This window comes from Agelaius tricolor, unplaced genomic scaffold (genome assembly GCF_023055355.1).
Source record: "Agelaius tricolor isolate 1412-34295 unplaced genomic scaffold, bAgeTri1.0.p SCAF_97, whole genome shotgun sequence".
NCBI classification, from domain to species: Eukaryota; Metazoa; Chordata; class Aves; order Passeriformes; family Icteridae; genus Agelaius; species Agelaius tricolor.
This window is the reverse complement of record NW_027269357.1, coordinates 22489-35739: the sequence shown is the minus strand read 5'-3', so window position 1 is coordinate 35739 and position 13251 is coordinate 22489. Positions and strand designations below refer to the sequence as shown.

General features: G+C 38.9%; 1 long non-coding RNA gene across 1 annotated transcript; it reads right to left on the bottom strand.

The window, feature by feature from the left end:
* Window positions 1-3528: 3528 nt before the first annotated feature.
* On the bottom strand, window positions 3529-9484 carry LOC139585949 (uncharacterized). The gene is made up of 2 exons (XR_011677404.1): window positions 8803-9484; window positions 3529-5910 (listed from the first exon to the last, which is right to left on the bottom strand). It is a non-coding gene; the product is annotated as an uncharacterized lncRNA (long non-coding RNA).
* Window positions 9485-13251: the final 3767 nt, after the last annotated feature.

Genomic DNA, 13251 nt, shown 5'->3' with positions numbered 1-13251 from the left:
TCGTAAAAGGTGTCGTAAAGCGCGACTGTCGTAAAGGGTGTCGTAAAGCGCGACTGTCGCAAAACTGTCGTAAAAGGTGCCGTAAAACGCAACTGTCGTAAAAGGTGCCGTAAAGCGCGACGGTCGTAAACGGTGCATGCTTTTTACGACAGTCGCGCTTTACGGCGCCTTTTACGACACTTTTACGACCGTCGCGCTTTACGGCGCCTTTTACGACACTTTTACGACAGTCGCGCTTTACGGTGCCTTTTACGACAGTCGCGCTTTACAAAATTACCTTTTATGGTACTTTACAGCACTTTATGGACTTTATTTTGTTTTTTATTAATTTTTAATTAATTTTATTTTTTAAATTTTTTAAATTTTATTTTTATTTTTAATTTTTTTAATTTTAAAACTTTTTATTTTATTTTTATCTTTTATTTTTAGTTTTAATTTTTTTATTTTTAAAGCTTTTTTCTTTATTGTTTTAATTTTTTTTTTATTTTTTAGTTTCAATTTTTCTACTTTTAAAGCATTTTTTTTATTTTTTAATTTTATATTTTATTTAATTTTTAGTTTTGCTTTATCTATTTTTAAAGCATTTATTTTATTTTTTTATTTTTTATTTAATTTTTAGTTTTGATTTTTTTATTTTTAAAGCATTTATTCTTTTTTTTACTTTTAATTTAATTTTTATTTTTGATTTTTCTATTTTTTATTTTTTATTTTTTATTTAATTTTTATTTTTAAATTTTTTATTTTTAAAGCATTGATTTTATTTTTTTAATTTTATTTTTTATTTCGTTTTTAGTTTTCATTTTGTAGTTCTAAACTATTGATTTTATTTTTTTAATTTTATTTTTTATTTCATTTTTATTTTTGCTTTATCTATTTTTAAAGCATTTATTTTATTTTTAATTTTTTATTTAATTTTTAGTTTTGATTTTTCTATTTTCAAAGCATTTATTTTATTTTTTAGTTTTTATTTAATTTTTATTTTTAATTTTTCTATTTTTTCTTTATTGTTTTAATTTTATTTTTTATTTAATTTTTATTTTTAATTTTTTTATTTTTAAAGCATTTATTTTTTATATTTTATATTTTATTTTATTTTTAGGTTAAATTTTTTTTTTTTTAAACTATTTTATTTTTTAATTTTATTTTTATTTAATTTTTAGTTTTGATTTTTTTGTTTTTAAAGCATTTGTTTTAATTTTATTTTTTATTTAATTTTTATTTTTGATCTTTCTATTTTTTTTCTTTATTGTTTTAATTTTATTTTTTATTTAATTTTTATTTTTAATTTTTTTATTTTTAAAGCATTTATTTTTTTTTTTAAATTTTATTTTTAGATTAAATTTTTTATTTTTAAACTATTTTATTTTTTTAATTTTATTTTTATTACATTTTTATTTGTTGCTTTTTCTATTTTTAAAGAATTTATTTTATTTTTTTAATTTTATTTTTTATTTAATTTTTAGTTTTGATTTTTTTGTTTTTAAAGCATTTGTTTTAATTTTATTTTTTATTTAATTTTTATTTTTGATCTTTCTATTTTTAAAACTTTCTTTTTTTTATTTAATTTTTAGTTTAAATTTTTTTATTTTTAAAGCATTTATTTTTTTATTTTATTTTTTATTTCATTTTTAGTTTAAATTTTTCATTTTTAAACTATTTTATTTTTTTTAATTTTATTTTTATTTCATTTTTATTTTTTGCTTTTTCTATTTTTAAAGCATTTATTTTATTTTTTAAATTTTATTTTTTATTTAATTTTTAGTTTTGATTTTTTTATTTTTAAAGCATTTGTTTTAATTTTTTAATTTAATTTTTATTTTTGATCTTTCTATTTTTAAAACTTTATTTTAGTTTTTATTTTATTTTTAGTCTTAATTTTTTTATTTTTAAAACATTCATTTATTTTTTAATTTTATTTTTTATTTATTTTTAGTTTTGATTTTTCTAAAGCATTTATTTTATTTTTAAATTTTTTTTACTTTTTAGTTTTAATGTTTCTATTTTTAAAGCTTTTTATTTTTTAAATGTTCTATTTTATTTAATTTTTTTTTTATTTTCCCATTTTTAGAGCATTTATTTTATTTTTTTAATTTTATTTTTTATTTAATTTTAATTTTTAATTTTTCTATTTATAAAGCCTTTTATTTTATTTTATTTGGTTCTGTCCAGACCAACTCAAGCTGGTGATTGTGGTGGTGTTTGAGGGTCTTGCAGTTACCCCAATTAATAGGTAGAGATGATGTTGTGAGGCCACAGTGTTACAGGTAGGGGTTAAACAGTTTTTTAGGGTCTTTCAGGTGATTTTTTAGGGATATTTTAGGGCTTTTTTTGCAGGAGTTTTTTAGGAATTCTCTGGAAATGTTTAGGATACCTTTAGGGCTTTTTCAGGGCTTTAAAAATAATTTTTAGGGTGTTTTAATGACTGTCTTACCGGGGCGCCCCAGCCACCCAAGCCACCCCGTGCCGGTGCTGTGGCGCTCCAGCCCAGCCTCCCGTCAGCGCCGCCCGTGGTCGCTTCCCCTCTCCTGCCGCCGCCGCTGCATGGCGGGCCGAGCTGCGCCTTCCCCACCGCACCCTCCCGCTTCAGAGCTGCTGGATGGCGTGGCTCCGCCGCCTCCTGCAACCACGGACGTCCCAGCATTCCCTTCCACGGCCGCAGCCGCAGCCCCGTTCCTGTTCCCGCAGCTCTGCCGCCTCCTGCACCCCGCGGCCCGCCTGCCGCCATGATGACTGCCCGCGCTGCCGTAGTGACGGAACCCACGCATGCGCAGTTGCTACAACCCCAGCACCTGTGATATCACTCCGCGCCGACTCATCGAACCACAGCGCTGCTTCAGGGATCAGCTGCACACATGCACAGTTCTATCTCCACGGCCCCGCCGCCACCCCCCACTGCTTTCGCCGCAGCTTTGGTGCAGCCTGGTCCCGGTTCCGTGCTGCTGCGTGCTGCTGTCCGGCCACAGCCGGCATCCATGTGCCCTGTCACACCACTTCTGCCGCCACTGCGTCTATACACGGCACCACAGCAGGCGAAAACTGCAGCACCTTGCATGTATCCTTCTGCGTCTCTCCTTCTGCCGGGCACCGAGAGATCCCTCTGCAGCGCGTAACCCTGAGCAACCGATACCTGGTGTGCCTCCGCGTTTTCGCCTTCCACACTCCTAGCACCCAGTGGGACTACTTTGTGTCACGATTCGTCTGCACAGCCACATCCATGCACACAAACCGTGCGACGAGGAGGAGGAGGAGGAGGTTGGAATATGACAGCTGCTTTAATAAATACAGGACAGACAGAGAATTATTTTGCCCCTGCAAATGCCACCCCTTTGATCCCAACACAAAAGAATTTCAAAAAAGAACTGTTCCCAAATAGCTCCAGAGTCCCCTCAGTGTTTGGGACAGATTTCTCGACCCAAAATTAGACAGTAAACCCTGAAAATTTGCCAGCATTAATGCCAAAATTAGAAAACTCACAAAAATCTTTTGATAATTTTCACCTAACAGACTGGTGTGAAAAACGCCAATCACTTGCTTTTAAAATTTTTGAAAGTTTAATAGTAATAAAATGGTTATAAAAATAGTCATACAATTAGAGTAATAATAATTTGGACAATTTGAATTAGGACAATATGAGACAACAAAAACAAAGAGTTACGGACGTCCGGGTACCTTTTTCTGGGCAGCACGGGCCCGAAAAAGGACCCCCGTTAACAAAGGATTAACCCTTAAAAGCAATAGCCTGTTGCATATTCATACACTTCATACATGGTGCATAAATTCCATTCAAACACAGGATTCTGTCTGCTCATCATCAGCTTCTTCCTTCTAATCCTAACAGCGCCTTGGAGGCAGGAAGAAGTTTGTTTCTTCTGATAAGAGGGCAATAAATTCTTTTTCTCTGAAAGATGCAGGTGTCCTGTGGCCACTATCTCGCTGCAAGTCCTTTCTTTAAAAAAAGTATTTTACATAGCATCGTTTCTATATTAACAGTTTTTGTAACCTAAAACTATATTTAACACACTACTTAAGAGAATTAATACAGCATTACTTTCTAACACAACACATATAATATTCATTTTAATATTTCAAAAAAGCCAATCATAAAATACCTGCATTTTTCACAATCCCCACTCTTATTCTTTGTAAATCCTTTGGCTTGAGCAACATTTCTTATCTACTTGCATCTTCTGGACTATGCGGGCAAAATAGAACAGGGGATTACACAAGGAAGAAATATAAAAATAGTTGCAACACATAAAATGAAAGATCTTAATTTCTTCTAATACATTACCCTACCAGCTAGGTTTTAACATTGTTTTCTAATTTTTGGACCGGTACCTTGGTTGTTATATGCATATATATTTTTTTCTTCTTTGATTTCTTTTGCTTTTTCTAGAATGACTTTTCTGTGGTCATCAATTTTCAACAATTTGATATATTAAACTTTCTACAAACACCCCCTTCTTTGGCCAATAAATAGTGTAAAGCCAACCTATTCTGATACCCTACAGTTTTTGTTTGGCTTAGCTGACTTTATATTAACTCCAATGCCTGGGCAGCTCCATTTGCTATCATTTCTATAACTGCTTGGAGTCTTGTAATACGACTCAATAGATAATTTGGGGTCAATACAGAGTTCAGTTGCTGTGCTGGTTTTACTTTTTTGTTTATTATTTGTTTTTTTACCAAATCTCGAACCGTATCTTCAAGATTAAATTTAAAACAAATCCATCTCTCTCCTTTTGGACATTCAATTCCAAATCTATTACCACTTTTTCCTAAGTTTCTTGTAATCCAATAACTTACTCCATTTTGCCTACAGGTTCTTAATTTGGATGGGTTATAACAGTGGCTGTTGACATAGGTGTGTGTAATAAAAGAGGAACTTTGGTTTCTTTCCACGTGATGCTTTCTGTAGCATTTGTGACACAATCTTGCTGGTATCCCGAAAGGGAAAAGAGAACAAATGAGTGCCAGAAACAGGAATAACAGAGGTCCAGTATGGCTTATACTCCCACCTCCCAGGCCTGTGAGGTTGCAATCCACAGCAGGTGTATTTGATCTTCTCGGTGGCAAAATACAGAGGCCAATCTGGTCGTGCCCTCTATTTCCTTGTCACTTTCTCTTAAATAATTTCCAGGCAAATTGGTTTGGACACCCTTTAACTGTGGTCTCTTACCGTTCTTCAGGTATCTCTCATTCACCAGGCACTAATAATTCCCATCCACAAAGCTAAGTTATTACTTGAACACTTTTTGCAATAAGAGCATAAATGTTGTGAACTACAATACTAATTATTCTCACAATTCAAGCATTTACTTATGACCCAGCTAGCATGTCCACTATTGGAATGAATCAAATAAAGTTTACTGATGGAAATGGTAATTCCCCTTCTCCCCTGTACAATTCTCAGGCTAAGGTCAGAACACAAAAACAGGCTTGATCCTTCTATCTGGAGTATTCCTCCCCTAAGGACATGTTTTATTCAGGCAAGACCAGAATAAAACCAGGCAGAGCTTGAAACCAGTGGCATAAGCGTTGTCTTAATTCTTAATTCTGTGTTGTTCTTTGTACATTTCTTGGATCATTTGCCTTTTTCGAAACTATTACCACTCAGTCCCCATTGGAAAGTCAGTTTGGTATCACTTGTTTAAATGCGATAGTCCATTCCTCAGGTTCCTTCACAAGTCCTTTGATTCTGCTGGCATGAATTCACCCTCTTTCTGTGATTCTGATTGTTGCTTCAGTAGTACCTGGAAAGGACTTCTTAATAGCATAGTAATAAAAGAAAGATAATACTGCATTAACTTTTACCATTCACTTTTCTTCCAAACTTTTTGGGTTTAGATAAAAGCTTTTTCCACAGCAGTCTCTTCTTCTTCTTTTTCTTCTATCCAGCTGTGCTAATAGCTGCAGAGGCAAATTCTTCTTTTTGTGAGTTACAGTTAGTTAAATAAGAAAAGCTAGACCAATTTTAACCCAAGATGTATCACATCTATTGCTTTTTACTTTTTGGGCAGCATTTAATTGTTTTAGCCTTACAAACCCATTCTTCAGGAAAAAAAACCAAAAAACAAAAAACTTCTTTTTAACAGCAAACAAAACACACAAAAGAAAAGACCAAAAACCTTCTTACTTAAGAAAAACAAACTACTTTGTGAGGTTTGGAGAGTCAGCAATCTCTGCTTTGATTTTATCTTTTAGTGCTAGCCCCCCTCCCGCTCTTTTCACAGCCTTGCTGTCAATGCCGTGCTGCCACTTGGCTGCAGGGCCAGAGCAGGGGAGAACAGCCACGGGCACGGGGACCCTGGGGGCAGCCTTGGGTCCCTTTTGCCCTCTCTCTCTCTTCTTCTCTCTCTTTCTCTTTCCTTCTCTCTCTCGGCCCACTTACCGGGGCCGACGCTGCCATCCTCGACTCGGGACCCCGGCAGTCTGGGAGCCCCCCTGGCAGTTCCGCCACGGAGCCAGCCCGTTCCTGCCCGGCAAACCCGTGTGTCCTCTGCTGCCAGCACCGCCACCGGGTCACCTCCATGGATCGGTGCCTGCCGCAGCCCCCGAGACCCCGCCGCTCGTAGGGAGCGGTCAGACACCTCCCAACCTTGACAACCCCAAACTTGGCGTCCCCAGGTGCTCCTGACATTCCTTTCCTTTCTCTAGTCAACTTATCCTCTTTTCCCTTCAAGGAGAGCCCGTTCTGCTAAACCCTTTCTGGACCTCAGTTCGGCATTGAATAACCTCCTAACAACCGTGTGTTGAGACACTTCCCTGCCTTTCATGCAAAAAACCCGCATTCACACTTCTGCTCTCTTCTAGCACCAAGATGTCATCACTTCACATTCTAACATCTCAGAGTTTGATAACCACCTCCCTACTTCAACTTCTCTCTTTCTTCTCTTCTTACCTGTTTTTTTTTGATTCAACACACCTCAGACGGTATGAAGTGAACCTAACTAAATTACTTCCAAAAGTAAGCTTACAACTTTCTTTTACTAGGATTGCAGTAGCTGTTAAATACCTACTGGCTAGCTGTGGCTTACTGAGTCTAACATCTTTGATATATGAGCTACTAGATATTTTTTTACTCTTCCTTAGTCTTGAATTAAAATTTTATGAGGTACTCCATTTTCTGTATTTATGTATAAATGATAATGACTTTTCTAACAAAGGTAAGCTTAAAGCTGGTACTTAGGCTAGTTTTAACTTAACTCTTTTAATTTAACAAGATCTTCTTTGGTCTGTTTTATATCATCTCCTTCTGTCCGTTTTTTTCATACACAAATTTTGCTACTTGGGCGTACCCCTCAATCTATAATATTTCAATAATCTAGGTAATTTTCTGATCTCTCTCTTTGAAGAGGGAGGGAGAATGAATAAAATTCTTGCAATTTTCTCATGGTTGGTTTTCTAGCTACTTTTATTTATTAAGTGTCTAAGATATTTTACCACTGGGTAGTGAGTCTGAGTTCTTTTATTAACCTCCCTTAAATCCTGTACTAGTCTATAACTACCATCAGACTTTACTGGGGGAATAGGGATATTGTGAGGAGACATACAAGGTTCTAATGCCCCATCCTTTATTAGTCCTTCTATTACCGGCTTCAAACCTTCCCGTCCTTCTAAAGATACAGGATACTGACGTACACGTACGGGACAATCTTCTCTCTCAATTGTAACCCTTATGGGGTTGATATTTAATCTTCCCCTATTTCCTTCCCCACCTCAAACTTCTTTGTTGTTTTTTTTTTTCTTCATCCTCTTTTAAATAATTTTAAAACTCTAGCTGTCATTTTCCCATTTTCTGATATAACTCCTGTTCTTAATTGCACTTGTAAGACTCTTCCCAATAAATTGTTACCTGCCCCTGGGCCCAATAAGACATCTCCCATCCAAATTTTAGTTTCTTCCCTCAATTACTACATCTTTAATGACCAGAAATGCAAAACTTTCCCTCTTTGCCCCTGTTACTTTCACTATACGTTTGCTCACACTATAAATTTTTGGAATATTTAACAGGCAGGTTCTCTCTGCCCCTGTGTCTATTACAAATTCCAATTCTTCTTCTTGGGGACCCACTTTTAAAGTTATCACAGGCTCCAGATGGTATTTGTGCCCCCCAGAAAATTAGAGCTTATGACCTCCCTATTCCTCCTCTGTGCCCATCTCTTTAAAGATCTTCAGATCTTCTGCTTACTTAGGACCATTTTCCTATTTCTCTTAAGTTTGTTTATCTATTTAGTTGCAGTTTCTTCTTTCCCCTCGAAAAGCTGTCCCTTAAAAACCTTTTTTTTTTTTTTGCATTTCGCCTTTGATATGCTGTCGCATTTATTCCTTTGATTATGTAATTACAATAATTATTCATGTGTTTACTCCCCTCCTTGTTATTTTTACCCCACTCAGGAGGTACAGTTGGCATTTTGTCTTCTCTGGGGGTCCCCGCAGATGATCTTTTTTCCTAAGCTTTTATTTCAGCTGCTCTGATTAATTGCCTTTCTTCCTGAGAAAAATATTATTTTCACTACAGACCACATCTCTTCTGAAGTATAAATGTTTGGACCTAAAAATTGGTCTAATTGTTCAGCTATGCCTATGGGATCCTCCAAATATCCCTTTTATTTATTTCTTAAAATTTCAGACCTCAGACGAAGTCAAAGGAGCATTTACAAACCCTGGTCCGCCCCCTCCTATGGGAGCCTCTTTTAATGGAAATAGACTAATCCCTTTATCCCATTCTTTTTGGATTTTTATCTTCTATAGTTTTTCTCCCGTATTTTTAGGATGAATCAGGAGAGGGCTTTCTTTTACCTGAACTTTTAGTGTTTCGATAAGGTGATTCCTTTAGAGAGTTCCGCTGAGCAGCCGGAGCTGTGGTTACCAAGGGAACGGAGCTCAGGGCAGGACGGGGAACTCGGCTCAGCTCAGAGTCTGGGTGCTCCAAAGGCGGGGTCTGCAGGGGGAATCGCCCGAGGGGATCGGCACAGCTCCGGGTCTGGGTGCTCCAAAGGCGGGGTCTGCAGGGGGAATCGCCCGAGGGGATCGGCACAGCTCAGGGTCTCGGTCCTCCAAAGGCGGGGTCTGCAGCCGGGATCGCCCAGGGGCTGTTCCGGTGCAGACCGAGCTGCAGCGTGGATCGGCCCCGCATGGCTCACGGCGGCTGATCCGGCAGAGACCAAGCCGGCGACTGACCCCGGCTGCAGCGGCGGGAGCCGAGCAGAGCCAGGGCAGCCGGGGATGGGACAGACGGGACCCCCCCTCGGTGCGGTCAGCGCGGTACCCACGGTGCACGCGGTAGGACGGACCCCCCGCCCCTTCCGCCGGCACGGCCAGCGGAGCGGCCGCGGGCCAGGCGGCCGGGACCGGGACAGACGGGCCGGAACAGACGGACCGGAACAGACGGACCGGGACAGACGGACCGGGACAGACGGACTGTACCGGAGCCGGCACAGGGGCTGGGGCAGCCGCGAACGAGTGGGGCAACAAACAGGAATGGATGAGGTAATATTTCTTTCCCAGCCTTATACTTTCACCATTTTTTCTTTTATTGCCTTTAAAAATGTTATTTTCTTACAATCTCCCCCCTGCCCAGCATGTGGTATATCCTTTTTTTTCCTGGATTAAACGGTTTTTACAAATAAATCCAGAGCTTACCAAAGCAAACTTCTGCTTGGATACTTCGAAATGGTCGACGAGTTAAGTCACGGCCTTCTTATGTTGTTTTTCTCATCACCCTTTTATTTATCCTTTGGCAAATTATACATCTTTCAGTTACTTGTTTTTCTACTCCAAAAATCGCAATGCATCCATAGTTCCTTAAAAAAAATGATCGCACAAAGCCTGAGTATCCCACTGGGCGTTTTGATACATGTCCTCTGCTATTCCCTACTAAGCATTTTATTATCTGTCTTCCATCAAGATGTTTCTATTTCCCCCATTTATCTTTTTCGCCACCTATCTTAATTCGCCTTTTTTTTTTTGCTTCCCTAAACTTTGGAATTTCCAATTTTTCCTCATTTGGAGTTAATATTAACTCTTTCAGCTCCATTTTCTGCTGCATCTTTAGCTTCCTGATCTGCCAAATTATTTTCAGGGTCTTTACCCTGCAAATGCCAACCCTTTGATCCAACACAAAAGAATTTCGAAAAAGAACTGTTCCCAAACAGCTTCAGAGTCCCCCCAGTGTTTGGGACAGATCTCTGACCCAAAAAGAGACACTAAACGCTGAAAATTCATCAGCATTAATCCCAAGTTAGAAAACCCACAAAAATCTTTTGATAATTTTCACCTAACAGACTAGGATGAAGTCAGAGGCCAGATTTGCAAAGAAGAAAGTCTAAATCCTCTAGCTATGCCTGTGCCATTCAGCCAGCAAGCCGCTGGTCCTAGAACACGGGTGGCTATCCCACCTCATGAGATAAAAGAATTGCAAAAAGCCATAAGGGACGTGGTATCTGCTCCCCGTATTTTAAGCAACTGCTGAAAAGGACAGTCCTGGAAGGACATACACTCACACCGAATGACTGTAAAAATCTTGCTAGTATAATTCTCACAGACTCACAATATACGCTATGGGAACTCAAATGGAAAAGACTGCTTACAGGGGCACTAGCCACTTATAGACAGAGTACCGATGCAGACCTTCGTACCCTTGTCATGTCTAAGCTGACTGGTGACCCTCCTGATGATCAGAATGATAATCGAGTGAATTTACCCAAAACAGCGTTAGATGACATTAAAAAGATGGCTCGCAGAGCCTTTTTGCAAATTCAGCCTGCAAGAAGTTTTGAAAAAGCCTATAATCTGATTAGGCAAGACTCGTCTGACCCATTTACCACATTTGTGGGCCGGGTAACGCAAGGAGCAGAAAGACAATGCGGCGATAATATGGCTTGCCCAATAATGATACGGGACATTATTGAAAATAATGGCAATGCAGAATGTAAAAGAGTTATCAAAGCCCTAGGAAAAGAAAAACCCACAGTGCCTGAAATGATGGATGCCTGTAACAAAATTGGGAGTCCACAGCAAGTGGCAATTATCCAGGCAAATGAACTTGGAAAAACTCTAGGAGAAAAAATTGAAAGGGCTCTTACAGCTCAAACAGCGCAAGCAGTCGCCCAGGCAGCACAAACAGAAGCTTTACCTGTCAATCAACCAAAGACGAATGTCTGGGTTGCTTTAGCCGGGTCTGCAGGCTCCGATACCATCCGTCTATCTGACACAAGCCCTGACAAACCTTGTTCAACCTGTCTAGTCGGAGTACCTTTCCCAAAGGGTTTTGATAATGTTACTCCTGATAAGTATTGGTCATATGATAATCATCACGTATCTCCAACTCCCAGCCAGAAACACCAAACTTACATTGATAATTCTAAAGCTGATAAATCTGACCTTCAAGAGCTAGAAATCCTAGGCTCATTAACTATGGATACCTGTTACTTCTTTCATTTCCTAGGAGAAGACGGCCCTCATTTAAAGGTTACCCCATATCACCCAGCTTATAGCAATACGAATTCTCGTCTCCGTCCGTCCCGACCGTGCTTCCCCCCCGATGCTCCTACAGGTAAAAACTCACTCACTAGCAGGAAAAATCCTTCCAATGCATTTTTTTCTATTTTTATCCTCTGAGTGTCCAACTTCTTTTGCTAAATTTCTACAGATTTGAGCTCGAATTACCATTTCTGACCAGTGCAGAGACAGATGATGAAACATTCCTGAGTTATTCTTATTCTTCATCTTATGGAAGTAGCCAGCACTCAATTTGCATGATCTAACCAAAGTAGACATTTCACAGAAAAGCACTTTCTATAGCAATATTGAAAAACTATAGATTGAGGTAAAACCATCAAGTTTCTGCCCTCACTGGTGCAAAGTCACATGTTGTTTGAAGAGCATCCCACTGAATTTTCTAACGATGTGTGAATGTGTCATCTGCACCACAGGAGACAAAGCAGGGTTAAAACACTGAGCAAAACTGAAGTTAACAAACACAAGGTTCATCAACCTTGCAATAGAAGCTTGCAGAAACCTTTTAAGGCTCATCCAATAAAGCCCCGTGGCACTTTGTTCTTCCCCCTCCTCCCAAATCTCCATCCGTCTGAGGCAGCATCAGCAGGAAACTTTGCACGGAAGCTTACCAGATAAAATAGCTATATCATCTGCCATTAGTTTTAGAGAGTTCTTCAAAAATAGGTTAAAAATTATTTTATCTATTATTTTTTAGCTCTGTCCTAAGTTAGGGATGGGCCAAGTCTTGTGTCTTTGTCTCACAGAAAGGTGGTTCACATGTCCTTTAATATCATATGTGCAAATGTTTCCAATCTGCATTCTGCCTTATCAGAAGGCTAATTAATTGCTTTATTATACTATATTACATTACATCTAAACCCAATCTGCCAAGTACTCAACCCCGCACACAACTCATGACTGTCACCCAAGAGTCCCGACACGCACACAGACTTGGCCCCGACAGGCCAAGGAAACAAAACACCCTCACTTTGGGTAAACAATCTCCACGCTGCATTCTACTTCGGCACAAACACAGGCACAGCAAATGAGATAAGAATTGATTTTACTTCCTCTGAGGTTCAGAGGATGTGAATCCCAGAAATATTCTTGGGGAGAATTGTGCCTTGCTTTTCTCTGTGAAGAGAAATGCGGTGACAGGTGCACCCTTGCCTCCAGGGCAAAGAATCACGGAATGGTTTGGGTGGGAAGGGACCTTGAGGTTTATCTTTGATTTATCCAACACTTCAACAGGCAAGAGGGGGCTCATCTGCTTCAGAGCTGCTTGCTTTTCTCACACCTTTCACAAGCAAAGCCTGAAGCAAACCCTCCCGAGTTGCCCTATGGACCAGGGGACCCCATAGCACTCAGCGATGCTGCCGGCAAAACCTCAAACTTTTACTCACACAGGGACGAGGCCGTGCACTCGGTCGTAACCCAGATTCTCTTTTTCCCACAGAATCCTCGAACTTCCTTTGTTCTCTCTGCAGGCCTTTTTGTAAGCACACCGATTAACAGACTACACAAGTTTCACCAGCAGACTTCAGCTAAATCCAAAATTGGTTTCTACCCCAAGTAAAATTTCCAACCCCCTGTCTCACCTGCGATGTTTGGAATTTTAGGAGGTGGCAGCCCACTGGAGATCAAAGGTCCTGGGCAGGGTGCAGGCCCACGGACAGAGATGCCATCCCTTTTCCAAGGGAAACAAAACTCATCACCCCAGTTTCCTTACATCAGTTTGCCAAAGACGTT